The sequence below is a fragment of the Cebus imitator genome, unplaced genomic scaffold (assembly GCF_001604975.1).
Source record: "Cebus imitator isolate Cc_AM_T3 unplaced genomic scaffold, Cebus_imitator-1.0 Scaffold227, whole genome shotgun sequence".
In the NCBI taxonomy this organism is placed as follows: Eukaryota; Metazoa; Chordata; class Mammalia; order Primates; family Cebidae; genus Cebus; species Cebus imitator.
The window spans coordinates 1,893,916-1,906,295 of NW_016107542.1; the positions used below are offsets into that span (position 1 = coordinate 1,893,916).

General features: G+C 36.1%; 1 protein-coding gene and 1 pseudogene across 13 annotated transcripts in view; one reads left to right on the top strand and one right to left on the bottom strand.

Annotated features, from left to right (window-relative positions):
• The window catches only part of RFX3 (regulatory factor X3), a 296,327-nt gene that overhangs the window by 223,681 nt on the left and 60,266 nt on the right, over positions 1-12,380 (bottom strand). The window lies entirely within an intron of this gene.
• Positions 3,992-12,374, top strand: LOC108281428 (annotated as a pseudogene). Its single transcript, XR_005195237.1, has one exon. The product of XR_005195237.1 is annotated as an MICOS complex subunit MIC27-like (transcript).

Below are 12,380 nucleotides of genomic sequence, written 5' to 3' on the forward strand. Positions count from 1 at the left end.
TCCCAGCCACTCCAGATGTTGAGGCAGAAGGATTGTTTGAGACCAAGAGATTGAAGCTACAATTACTGAGGCTGCAGTGAGCTATTACCGCACCACTGCACTCCAGCCTGGGCAACTGAGCGAGACCCTGTCTCAAGAAAATAATAATAATAATAATGACCTAAGACACAGATCATTAAAATAGTTTAGGACAAATAGTGATCATCACAGCCCAGGATAAAAACATTTGGTTAATTCTTTGAAAATGATTTTGGTTTTTATACTTTATTCATTCACCTATCAGATCCTGTGATTCTACTGACCTGGTTGCTTGATGGGTGTAAAAATGCAGCTTGTTTATTGAAATGGTAGATGCTCAAAAGAATATTTGCCTGGCAAGGCAGAGAAAAAGTAAAATTAAAATATAAACTTTCAACAAGTTTCATCAGTACTACTAAGATTGCAATCACATACATACAAATAAATCCCTTTAAAACCTCTAAAAATTAATTGTCTGATATATGTACAAATATCCCAGATTATGAAAATCTCAATTATGGTGTCAGAAAGATGAGATCTATAACAGGGAATGTCCCTTTGAAACAACATGAAACATAGTTAAAATGTATTTTAACTATGCTCAAAGGTCATTTCTCTTTTTTACTAATTTTTTTTTGTTTTTCTCTTTCCTTAACAAAACATTCTCCCCAATCCTCTGTTTGATACACAAATTTGAAATGCTTAGTGATACAAAAGAAAGTGCTATTCTTTCTTTAATAAAGAACTTTTTAAAAATTTTAGATGTGTGACTGTGGAAGAAAGTATTATTCTTTACATAAATATGAATTATATGTCTTTCACAGACTACATGCTTGTTAATTTTCCTAATGGAATTTAAAGTCTTTCCAAAATCCCAGAGTTAATCCCAACCTGCTTCAAATTATCATGTTTTAAAGTTTTGCCTCAGGTTCTCTGGTAAAGGACACTCACAAAAAATCAAATCAAGTGATATCAAGAACAGAATTTTTTCTAAAAAAGTAGCAGAAACAGTAATAATAATTCTTAGAATTTTCTCTTAAAAATTCTTAGGATCATTCCATTCAATTCACTCAGGCAAATTTTACATTCCAGTGAAATTAAATAAAGTATTGCAATGACTTAATTTAGTACTACCTGGGATAACAGCTAAAACTTTGTCTACTCAATATTTGGTTTTAAAAGAGCTGCAATTACAACTGGCATCCAGATCCTGGTTTCCAATAGTATTTTCCAGTAAAAAGAATCAGAGTTCCAACGAGAAATAGCTGATTCTAGGAGTGAAGCAGGAAATACAAGAAGTAAATCTGGAGCATCTCATAGTGTAGAAAAGCAAGGAAGTGCTCAAAAAAGAAAACCAAAGTAAAACACAGTGATGAAAGTATGTTAAAGCGATATAGGAGCCAACTAAAAGAGCTCTTAATGGCCAAAGCTGGAACAATTTGAGCAATACTACAGTGCTAGATTATAACCCAAAAATGATATAACCCATGAGCCATATTAATATATGTAAATGATTGAGGCTGAGCATGGTGACTCATACCTGTAATCCCAGAACTTTGGGAAGCTGAAGTGAGTTCACTTTAGGTCAGGAGTTTGAGACAAGCCTAGGCAACATGGTGAAACCCCATCTCTACAAAAATTACAAACATTAGCTGGGCATGGTGGTGTGCCTGTAGTCCCAGCTACTCAGGAGGCTGAGGTAGGAGGATCGCTTGAGCCCAGGAGGTTTAGGCTGCAGTGAGATATAACTGTGCCTCTACACTCCAGCCTGGGCAACAGAGCAAGTCCGCAAGTCCCAAAAAGATAACAAATACATTTTGACTGGAAAAAATATATAAACAGACGGAGACAGAAATCTCTTGTGCAGAAGCATTCCAAATAATCTTCTTAGCCCTCACAAAGGAGGAACACAATTTCCCACTCCTTAAGTGTAGGCAGCATATAGTGACTTCCTTCCGAAGAGTAACTTCATAGTGGAGAAACTTATTAATAATAGGGGAAACCAGAGGTAGCGTACATGGGAACTCTGTTTAATATCTTCATATGCTTTCTGTAAATTTAAATTTATTCTAAAATTTTAAAAGTATTAAAAATGTTTTTTACTATCTTCTACTAACTTTGGCTTTCTAAAGTTTGCTACTTGGCTTACCAGTAGAAACCCTTAGTCAATTTTGGAATTGTACAATTTAAATTGTACAGTTCTTCATTATACTCTCAAATCCACAAGTCACTTGTGCTGTAGAAGGAATTGGAAAAATGAGAAGCATATTTCTGCATATGAATACTGCTCTACCTGCAACTATCCACATGACGTAAATAACCAATTTTCTCATCTATAAAACCAGGCAAACCTGCTGTGATGGCTTTCTGTTACCCCTATGGGGATGGTGGGTAATGCTGACGCTCTATCTGACACTCTCATCATTGAAAGTGTGTCATCTACATCCTTCTCCAGGCTTCTCTAGCTTGGCCCACTCAGATGTCAATCTGGTACAGGATCTGGCTCTTCTAGTTTTCTTTGGAATTGATACTCAAATGCCATTTTTTAAAAAACCAATTAATGGCCAGGCACAGTGGCTAGAGACAATAATCTCACTGCTTTGGGAGGCCAAGGCAGGAGAATTGCTTGACACTAGGAGTTCGAAACCAGCTTGGACAACATAGGGTGACACCAGTTCTATAAAATAATGAAAATAATAGCTGAGCCTGGTGGCGCATGCTTGCTAGTCCCAGCTAATACAGAGGCTGAGGTAGGAAGATTGCTTGAGCTCAAGAGTTTAACACTGCAGTGAACTGTGACTGTGCCACTGCACTCCAGCCTGGGCAAATAAAATAAAAATAAATTCATGTTAACATCATATTTGGAAGAATAACCAGAAATTAGATACAATGGTTGCTTCTGTGTGGGGGAACAGGAGGCTGGCGCAGGAGGAAGGCATACTTTGCACTCTATAGACACTCTGGCTATATGAATTATTTTTTACTATGTGTAAACATTCACTATTTAAAAACTTATTATAAAAGCAACAAGAAATCCATTATTTCTGAGGGAATACTATAGGTTTCTGATTTCAACCTTTGTATCTGCTATCTGTGTATTACCTTTTTTTAATATGGTACCATAGAAAGTAGCATGGCTCCAGGCGATTAGACTAAAATGATTTCAGTCAAGTTCTTTTGTACCAAATCAGCTGTTTTAAAATAGCATAGCAGCCTTGGAATCCAAAGCAACTGAGGATGGAACATAGTCCTCTCTATTTACTAGTTATTTAGCCTCACTAATTCCTAGCTTCTTCATCTGCAAAACTGGAATAACAGTACCCATATCCCATAGAACTGTTGGAAAGATTAAATAAAAACCCATGTAAAGTTCCTAGCCTACTGGCAGGCCTATCTATTATGGTCATTATCAGTGTAAATGGAAGTCTGTGAGGATATCTGATTTAACACTCTGTCATGTCTTCTACTCAGCTATGGATCCAGAAGCAACTTCCAAGTGTAAACAACCCCCAAGTATAATTAGTTTTCAGCAATTATTATTCCTAGTTTATTAGGAAAATAAACACTTATCACTAAATAACTAGAATGAACAATATTTCTTCTGCATAGAAATGTCCTAAATCCAAAGACACATGCAGAAGTCATACCTACTTAGAAATGAATAATTGTGGCTGGGCCCAGTGGCTCATGCCTATAATCCCAGCAGTTTGGGAGGCCAAGGCAGGATCACTTAAGGCCAGGAATTCGAGAACAGCCTGGCCAACAGGGTGAAACCCTGTCTCTACTAAAAATACAAAAATTAGCCAGGCATGGTGGCACATGCCTGTAATCCCAGCTACTCGGGAGGCGGAGGCACGAGAATTACTTGAACCCAGGAGGTAGAGGTTGCAGTGAGTCAATATTGTGCCACTGCACTTCAGCCTGGGCAGCAAAGCAAGACTCTGTTAAAAANAAAAAAAAAAAAAAAAAAAAATTGAATAAGTCTAATAATAAAGAAACAAAAAATCCAAGAGGTTATATAAAACATGTTTAAGGCATTATCCCAAAAGATGGCATAAATTTAGATTTTTAAAAGATAGATGCAACCTGGCCTTTTGTCTTAGTTCACTGTAAAAGGGTATGTCCACATGTAACTTGGGGATAGGTTTTTGAGATTAGTGGTAACATATATAAATGATTTTAGTAAAAACTCAGGTTATAGTAGTACATATAAATATATTAGCTGTTCAAATGAATATGTGAGCGGATTTTATGTGCACAAACATGTGAATAAATAATGTTACCTATACGAGCTCTTTGCTATGATTTAGGAATGTCGTTCCTTTCCTGTCTCAAAAAAGTAGCTAAACAATGTATTTATCCTGATTTCTATTTTATCTTGGTTTGTAAAATAAACCATTTCAAAAACTAAAGGTATATTTCGACTCACAGGACCTGTATTTGCATACCTTTGCATAAATAGATACATACACATAGGCAATACTCAAGGGAAGAAATACATGTATATCTCTATGTATTTGAATCCAACTTCAGATATGTATGTTCTACCTTACCAAAAGATATACTGGGAATTTTTTAATAGTTCTAATTCTTTCCTTTAGGTTTTGCTACAAGATTCCTTAAATTGCGTCTTATGTCTGAGATCACACATAAGGGAAAGAGCATGTGTAAAACTGATTTCAAATCACATCAAGCTACTTGGTTGCCACTAGAAAGCTAAAAAGCATGGACCTGCTATAAATATTTAGGTTTTCCTTGTTAATAAATGCTCCAAGGCAACTGGGAAGAGATATGGAAATCTGAAACTACAATGATAAAAATCTTAAAGAATCATCTATTCCAACTAGGTAAGAGTAGGAACCACTGAAGAAATCCCATTCTATGACTAGGCTACCCTGTTCAATAATGGCTATGTTTGACAATTTTTTTTTCCCCACAAATCGTTCATTTTATATAACGATTCACAGTTTGTATGCCATTCATATGTATATAAAATCATCTAATCTTGACAAAACCTATGAGAAAAATGTGGCACAATCACGGGCACAGAAATAATGTGACTTACACAAAGCTACTAAGCTATGAATGGTAAAACTGAGATACCCAAGTCTCCTGCCCCTAAATGTATCTTTATTGTCTCCCACCTGATCTGCAGGACTGAATTCCACTTTCCCTGACAAGTCCCATTTCTTGCAGCACAATGTCCCCTTGTACACCTAACTGGAATTCTTCCTTAGGTGGTTTATCAAATCCTCTCTAGTCAATTCCCTACTCTGTAGCTAGAGGTATCTTCCCAAATTTAAACCAGGAAGTCTTCTATGTAAGACCAGCAACTGTTGTTCACTGTTTCTAGATAAGGAACAGACTTTTTACCAAGGTCTTTAAAGAATGAGTGACCTCATCCCTTCCTACCTTTTCAGGTTTAGAGCAGATTTTGTGATCATTGACAGGCTTTTTGTTTTTCTTAAGCACCATGCTTGCTCACCCTAGATCCCTCTCGACCCCTTTTCACCTAGTCAATGTATATTCTTTCTTACTTTCAGGCAAGCCTTCCCTTCTCTTCCCTTACTAAGTAAATCAAATGCTCCTACTATATACTCTTTCTCATGGCACCATATACCTCTACTTCTTTGAAGTTACCATCGTTGCAGTTTACATTTATTTATGTAATTACTTGGTTAATGTCTGCCTTTTCCATCAGACTGTCGGTGCCATAAAGTGTAAAAAGGAGGTCAGTTTTTCTGTTTTTAGTCACTATTATATCCCCAATGCTTGGCACAATTCCCAGCCTGCAAGTATATACGTGATTTAAAAGCTAAGCAAATATGGAACTAGGTTAATTCTTTCCATCTTTAAATATTTGAAAAGTTATTATTCTAATAATTTCTCTACATTACACACACAAAAGTTATGTTAAAAAACCATTCTGATTCTTCAAAATATTTTTTATGATAAAGTTCCCAGATACCTCTTAAAACCTGGAAACCATAAATGAATACAATGTTATCTTCTCATCAGTACAGAGACTGCTCTTCCCCATTCCAAGTACTTCACTTCTATTAAAACAGTCTACACTTGTGTTTTCAGTTTGTGCTGATAGAGCAATATCTGAGACTGGGTAATTTACAAAGAACAAAAACTAATATCTTACAATTCTTGGCTGGAAGTCAAGGTGTCGCCAGGTTTGGTTGTCTGGTGAGGGCTGCATCCTCCAGAGTAGAGGAAAACTGTGTCCTCACATGGCAGAAGAAGGAGCTCCCGAAGGCTGTGAAAGTTGCTTTTATAGGGGTCTTACTCCCATTCACAAGGGAAGGAGCCCTCATGACCTTATGACCTCTTAAAGATCCTGCGCTCTAATAGTATCACATTGGCCCTTAAGTTTTCAAATCTCACTTTTGGGGAAGACACATTCAAACTCTGGCACTGTGGGACATGGCAGTGACAGTTAAACCACAACTACCCAGGTCTCTTCATATGAACTTCTTTTAAAACACATCCACTTGATTCGTGGCTAGTTTGATAATTTGACAAACCTATATGCAAAATTTTAATCATTATTACAGACCATCTTAGTTTCAGCCAATCATTTCAGATGACTAAGCTTTTTCAACCCTAATTCCCTGAGCCAAACTATTAGCTTTTGCTCCCAGCTTTATGTGATATGCAAAATGTGATGTGCCTGTTTAATCCAAGTCCGTGATAACAATGATTAATAGAACAGAGTGAAAAAAACGACCATGCCATGTCACTAGAAATACCTTTCTCCAAGCTGACATCAAATGATTCATCAAATTATTTCAATCATCCACTAATTTACCCGGCCCAATAACCCAACTCCTAATTTGGCCATCTATTAAATATTTCATAAACATATCATGAGACACTTTGCCTGAAACATTGCTAAATTCAATTTACTCAACCTACATGGGGAAAAAAAAATCACATGTTTAACATGACACACTCCCAGTGAGCCCATGTGGTCCCTTGAAGACTGCTCCTTTTCTAGGTAAGTCCTCACAAGTATCTGTCTAATAATCAGTTAATGAATTGTCCAAAGGGCCAGGTGCGGTGGCTCACACCTATAATCCCAGCACTTTGGGAGGCTGAGGCAGGCAGATCACAAAGTCAAGAGATTGAGACCATCCTGACCAACATGGTGAAACCCCACCTACACGAAAAATACAAAAATTATCCGAGCATGGTGGCAGACACCTATAGTCCAGCTACCTGAGGGGCTGAAAGAGGAGAACCACTTGAACCCAGTAGGCAGAGGTTGCAATGAGCAGAGATGGTGCCACTGCACTCCAGCCTGACAACAGTGCAAGACTCCAACTTAACAACAACAAAAAAGGAATTGTCCCAAGGATAAACATAAAACCCACTAATCTTATAATAGCAGAATTCTACCTTTCCTCTCTTTTTTGAAAATAAAAACAGTATCTGCATGATCTTTAGTCTTCTGGCATCTCTGTTACTGGTCATAATGGTTCAAAGATTACCTAACCATTCATATCTGCAAGTCATTTAATCCTAGGACATTAACCAGTTGAGAGCAAAAAAGTGTTTTCTCATCATTGCTTTGCCTTCCTTAACTTTAATTCCCTTGCCACTGTCATTAGTCATCTTTACTGAACTTGAATATCATTTTCTTTTGATAGAGAAATTAAAAACCCAGGAGTTCCATAACTCTGCCTTCACTCCACTATCCAGTATTACATCTGTCTCAATCAGTAGTTTATTCTTTTATTATTATGTTTCTTTCATGATCTGAACATAATATGTTCCAGTACTTACTATCCTTATAAGCCTCAATGCATTTTAGGATTCAGTTTCCTGTATGCCATTCTCTCAGTTTTATACTACATTTGTATTTGTGTCCCAACCTCTTCTTACTTATGAGACTAATTTTGCTTATATAGTCACTATTTCACTTTAAGGAACTCCACGCATTCATTCATTCAATGAATGTTTTACTGATGGCCATCTACATGCAATTTACTAAACTAAAGCATACAAAGATACCTAAGATCTATCTGGTCCCTGTCTTCAAGGAATCTAGACAGAAATATAGGCTGCTAGGTGGAATTGTAGGCTTCTATAATACCAAGATAAAAATAAGTGCTGTGTGAGCAGAGTACAGAGCAACTAGCTCAAGCATGAAATAGCTGCTTAAGTCTTCATCAAGGAAACGACATCTGAATTGAGTCGTGAGGAAGCAGCCATTAGAAGACTGGAAGTATCCTAGGGAACAGCATGTGCAAAGGTATGGCAATATGAAAAAGTACATTGTTTTCATACAGGAATGATGGGCTTCATGCAGCTAGGACTTAAGGTGCATGAAGTGTAATTTCAAGAGACAGCTTAGAAATACGGGGTCAGTTATAAAAAAAAAAAAAGGCCTTGTAATATAAGTCTCCGATAGATAGAATAAAATAAAATGAAGCAAATGCTCTCTATAGAATACTATGCAGCAGTTAGGAGTAGCAATCCAGAGGTATGCCCAATGACATAGACAGATCTTTAAAACAGTGCTGAGGTCAAAATAAAAAAATGTCTACAGCATAACACAAGCATGCAAATTTAAAATACATGCAACTCCAGTATTTGTCTGTACACAAAATAAATCTACATGTTTTACAAGGGCACAAACAAATAAAAGGATTCAGATCAGAAACATCAGAATTTACCTATCGAGTAGAAGAGTAATGAGGGTAGGAAATAGAAACAAAGTGTTTTTTTTTAAACAGACATACACTTGTTTCATGACACAAAAATCTGTATGTTTTCCTACAGTTGACAAAGGTTTTAAAGTCTGGGAATGGCAAAATCTAATGCAGCTTTTAGGAATAAAGTTTGGCACAGTGTAAAGAATATAGTCCTATAGTTATAGTTTCTTCTTGAGTCAATGAACCTGGGTTCATTACCCTTTTTCTACATATGCTTGATAGATCTTATTATTCTGTAAGAAAAGGGTAAGTATAAGACTAAACTGCCAGTAAGTAAAGATGGGTGTAGAAATTTTGGTAGTAGAAGAAAGTAAAGACAAGAGCTGAGAGGGAATAAGTAGCTGCAGATAAAAGTGGCATCTTAAAACTCAAATTTGATTATCTGCCAAGAATAGTATTGAAAACATTCCTGCTTTGCAACAGACACTGAACTAAATAAATGCTAAGAATTTCACCAAATTTAAGATCTGTTCATTTTCTTATAAGTGTGCCAAAGGGAGAGCAACAAGAAATTAAAACAAAGCCTCTCTGAGTATGTCTTGGGAGCTCAGAGTAAAGATCTCTGGAATAAACTCACACACGCCCTATCACTTGAGAGATGAATCTTGCATTACACCAAGAACTGCTTCATCTGTACAAACAGACTTTCTATAGAACTGTAACTGAACACTACAGGCAATGAGCCAACACTTTTAAATTTCATCAAGCTCTAGTGCCAGGTGACAACTGTTTGCTGTGACATGATTTATGCAACACATTTCATCTAGTTATCTCAGAATCAAAGGAATTTTACCAAAGGGTTCTTATTCAAATAAACAGGAAGAATTTCTACCCCAATCACATCTGTGAAAAGTAGAAGACACGTGGTAAGTTTCAGGAAAAGATCCTACTGATTAAATTCTGAGAATAAAGGACTGGAACACGTAAAATTGGCACACTAACTGGGCACTCCTCTATCATGAAGACGCTGTTTTACATTTGGATGCAGTGAGCTAACTAAAAAGCTACCTGAATCAAAATAAATTTTATGAATAATAAGTGAAAGTATACATAACATAAAACAACACTTATTTATATAACTTTACATTTCTATAGACATACTCATGAGGGTCAGATTTTTTTGTTTTGCTCTTCCCTTTTTGTTCTGTATGTCAGTAATTTCATAGGAATTCTTTTCCTTCTCCATCTTCTCTTGAAGTATCACTTCAGCCCCTAGTTATTTCATCCTACTACATTCTTATCCATTTTACTCAGAATAAATTATAGTTTGAAAGAAGGTAGAATTTAAAAGAGGAAAGCTTCCAGCAAAGTTCTTTACCTAAAGAAGGTTATGTATGTTATCCATGAATGGTGAGAGTATGGGTGTAGTTCCTTTTCTCTTCATAATACTTGTGTTGCTTTTATAATCAAGGAAAAGAGTTTTAAATACTGATATAGTGATATGACGGAGAAAAAAAATTTATCATAACAAATGTTCAACTTCAAAAGATGGTTGGTTACATATCAAAGGACTCTGGTCAGGGATCTTCCTCTTGCCTTCTACCATTACTCAGGCTTACAACCCAACTTAGATATGAATACACGAATTCATCAGCTTTATCATAGCGAATGTGACCAATTAGATGATGGAAGGGGAAGGCAGGGGCCAGTAAAACCTAAAAGTTGCATATCAGGTACTTAGAAAAGATAATAAATCTATTCTGGGCTCTACAAATTAAATTATACTAAAATGCTCAATTTTTTTTGAGATGTAAATTAAATCAGCACCAATTGGAGAACACAAATACTCTTACTCCTGAATCTACACATAGATTATTAAATAATCTAATATTTTAATATCACATAATAGATTTCATATTATTTTTAAAAAGTCCTTGTTCCATAAAACAATTATCACCCTGATATTTGCCCAGTTTTCCTCTACCTTATACTAATCAAATAAATAAGATAAACCAACATTTTAAAAAATATAATTTTCAATGTTTAATTTTACTTTTCTTAGCACTAAACTTGAAATTGATAAACTCAGTGGTTGTAAAACCTTATACATATCACTTAGCTCATTTTTGTCTACTTTAAATGAAGCAGGATTTCACAGACGCATAGAGCTAGTACCTTACCTCCCTTAACCCCATCCCAACCCCATTCCAGGTTTAGTTATAGGCTACACATGCCCACTATCAAAAAAAGCTTCTAAACACTGTTAACGATTTTCTTGACATTTCCAAGTACACATGCTTCTATTTCTACAGTAAGAAAAGACAATGTTTCCCTAATCGCTTAACCAATTTCCTAACAAACAACACATTTTCATTACATGTGCAAAAGAAAACTATAAACGTCTCTCAATACTTCTCCTGTATTCTTACTCTAACGTATTTAATGTTCTCACAGATTATTTTTCTTATGACAGATTATCAAAATTTATAAAATCTGACAATTCTTAGTACATTTTTAACATTCATTGCTGAGATTCTATTTATTTTTTTATCTTCATTAACATTTAAAATATTTATTTAATATAATATTTATTTAAATTAGATTGACAAAATATATGTTGCAAACGTTTATAAAGCTCTTAAGACAGCAACAGACCTTGGCCGAAAGGGTCGTAGACATGGCGGCGATCAGGATGGGAAAACTGACAACCGTGCCTACAGGTCTGATTTATGCATCTGTAAGTGTACATGCAACCAAAGAAGAGGAATCCAAAAAGCAGCTAGTGAAACCAGAGCAGCTCCCCATATATACAGCACCACCGCTCCAGTCTAAATATGTTGAAGAGCAGCCTGGTCATTTACAAATGGGCTTTGCTTCTGTCCGCACTGCAACTGGTCGTTATGTTAGCTGGTGCAAAGGTGTTTATGTCTTTGTGAAAAATGGGATAATGGATACAGTACAATTTGGAAAAGATGCTTATGTCTATCTGAAGAATCCTCCTCAAGATTTTCTTCCGAAAATGGGAGTTATTACAGTTTCAGGATTGGTGGGCTTGGTTTCAGCGAGAAAAGGTTCTAAGTTTAAGAAAATTACTTATCCTCTGGGACTGGCCACTTTAGGAGCAACTGTTTGCTACCCAGTTCAGTCGGTAATAATTGCTAAGGTAACAGGGAAAAATATATATGCTACAAGCCAGCAAATTTTTGAAACAGTTAAATCACCGTGGACAAAAAGCAACAAAAAGGAGTCACTTCCTCAACCTAAGGAAAAAACTAAGCTAGGATCCTCTGCCCAAATAGAAGTATCTGGAAAAACAACTCACGTCTTGAAACAACATTCATTGCCTTTGCCAACATAACTCAGCTCTGAAGCAGAGACCAAATCAGTGTCCACCTCAGGTGCTACACAGTTTATGCTTGACCCCAAGCTCATGGATCATGGGCAGTCCCACCCAGAAGATATAGATATGTACAGCACTAGAAGCTGAAGTAGACTGCATAGAGAGACTACATAGAAAACTACAAGATGTGTGAAGTTGCAAATAATGGTGAAAAAAATCATGTAATGGGTAACTGATACATAGAGTATTACCTAAAACAAGTTTTCCCCTTACATCTCCAAATGTGCAATTTGATAAATTACATAAGTGGTTAACACAGAAACTGTGAATGCAATGCAAACGATATTAAATGATTG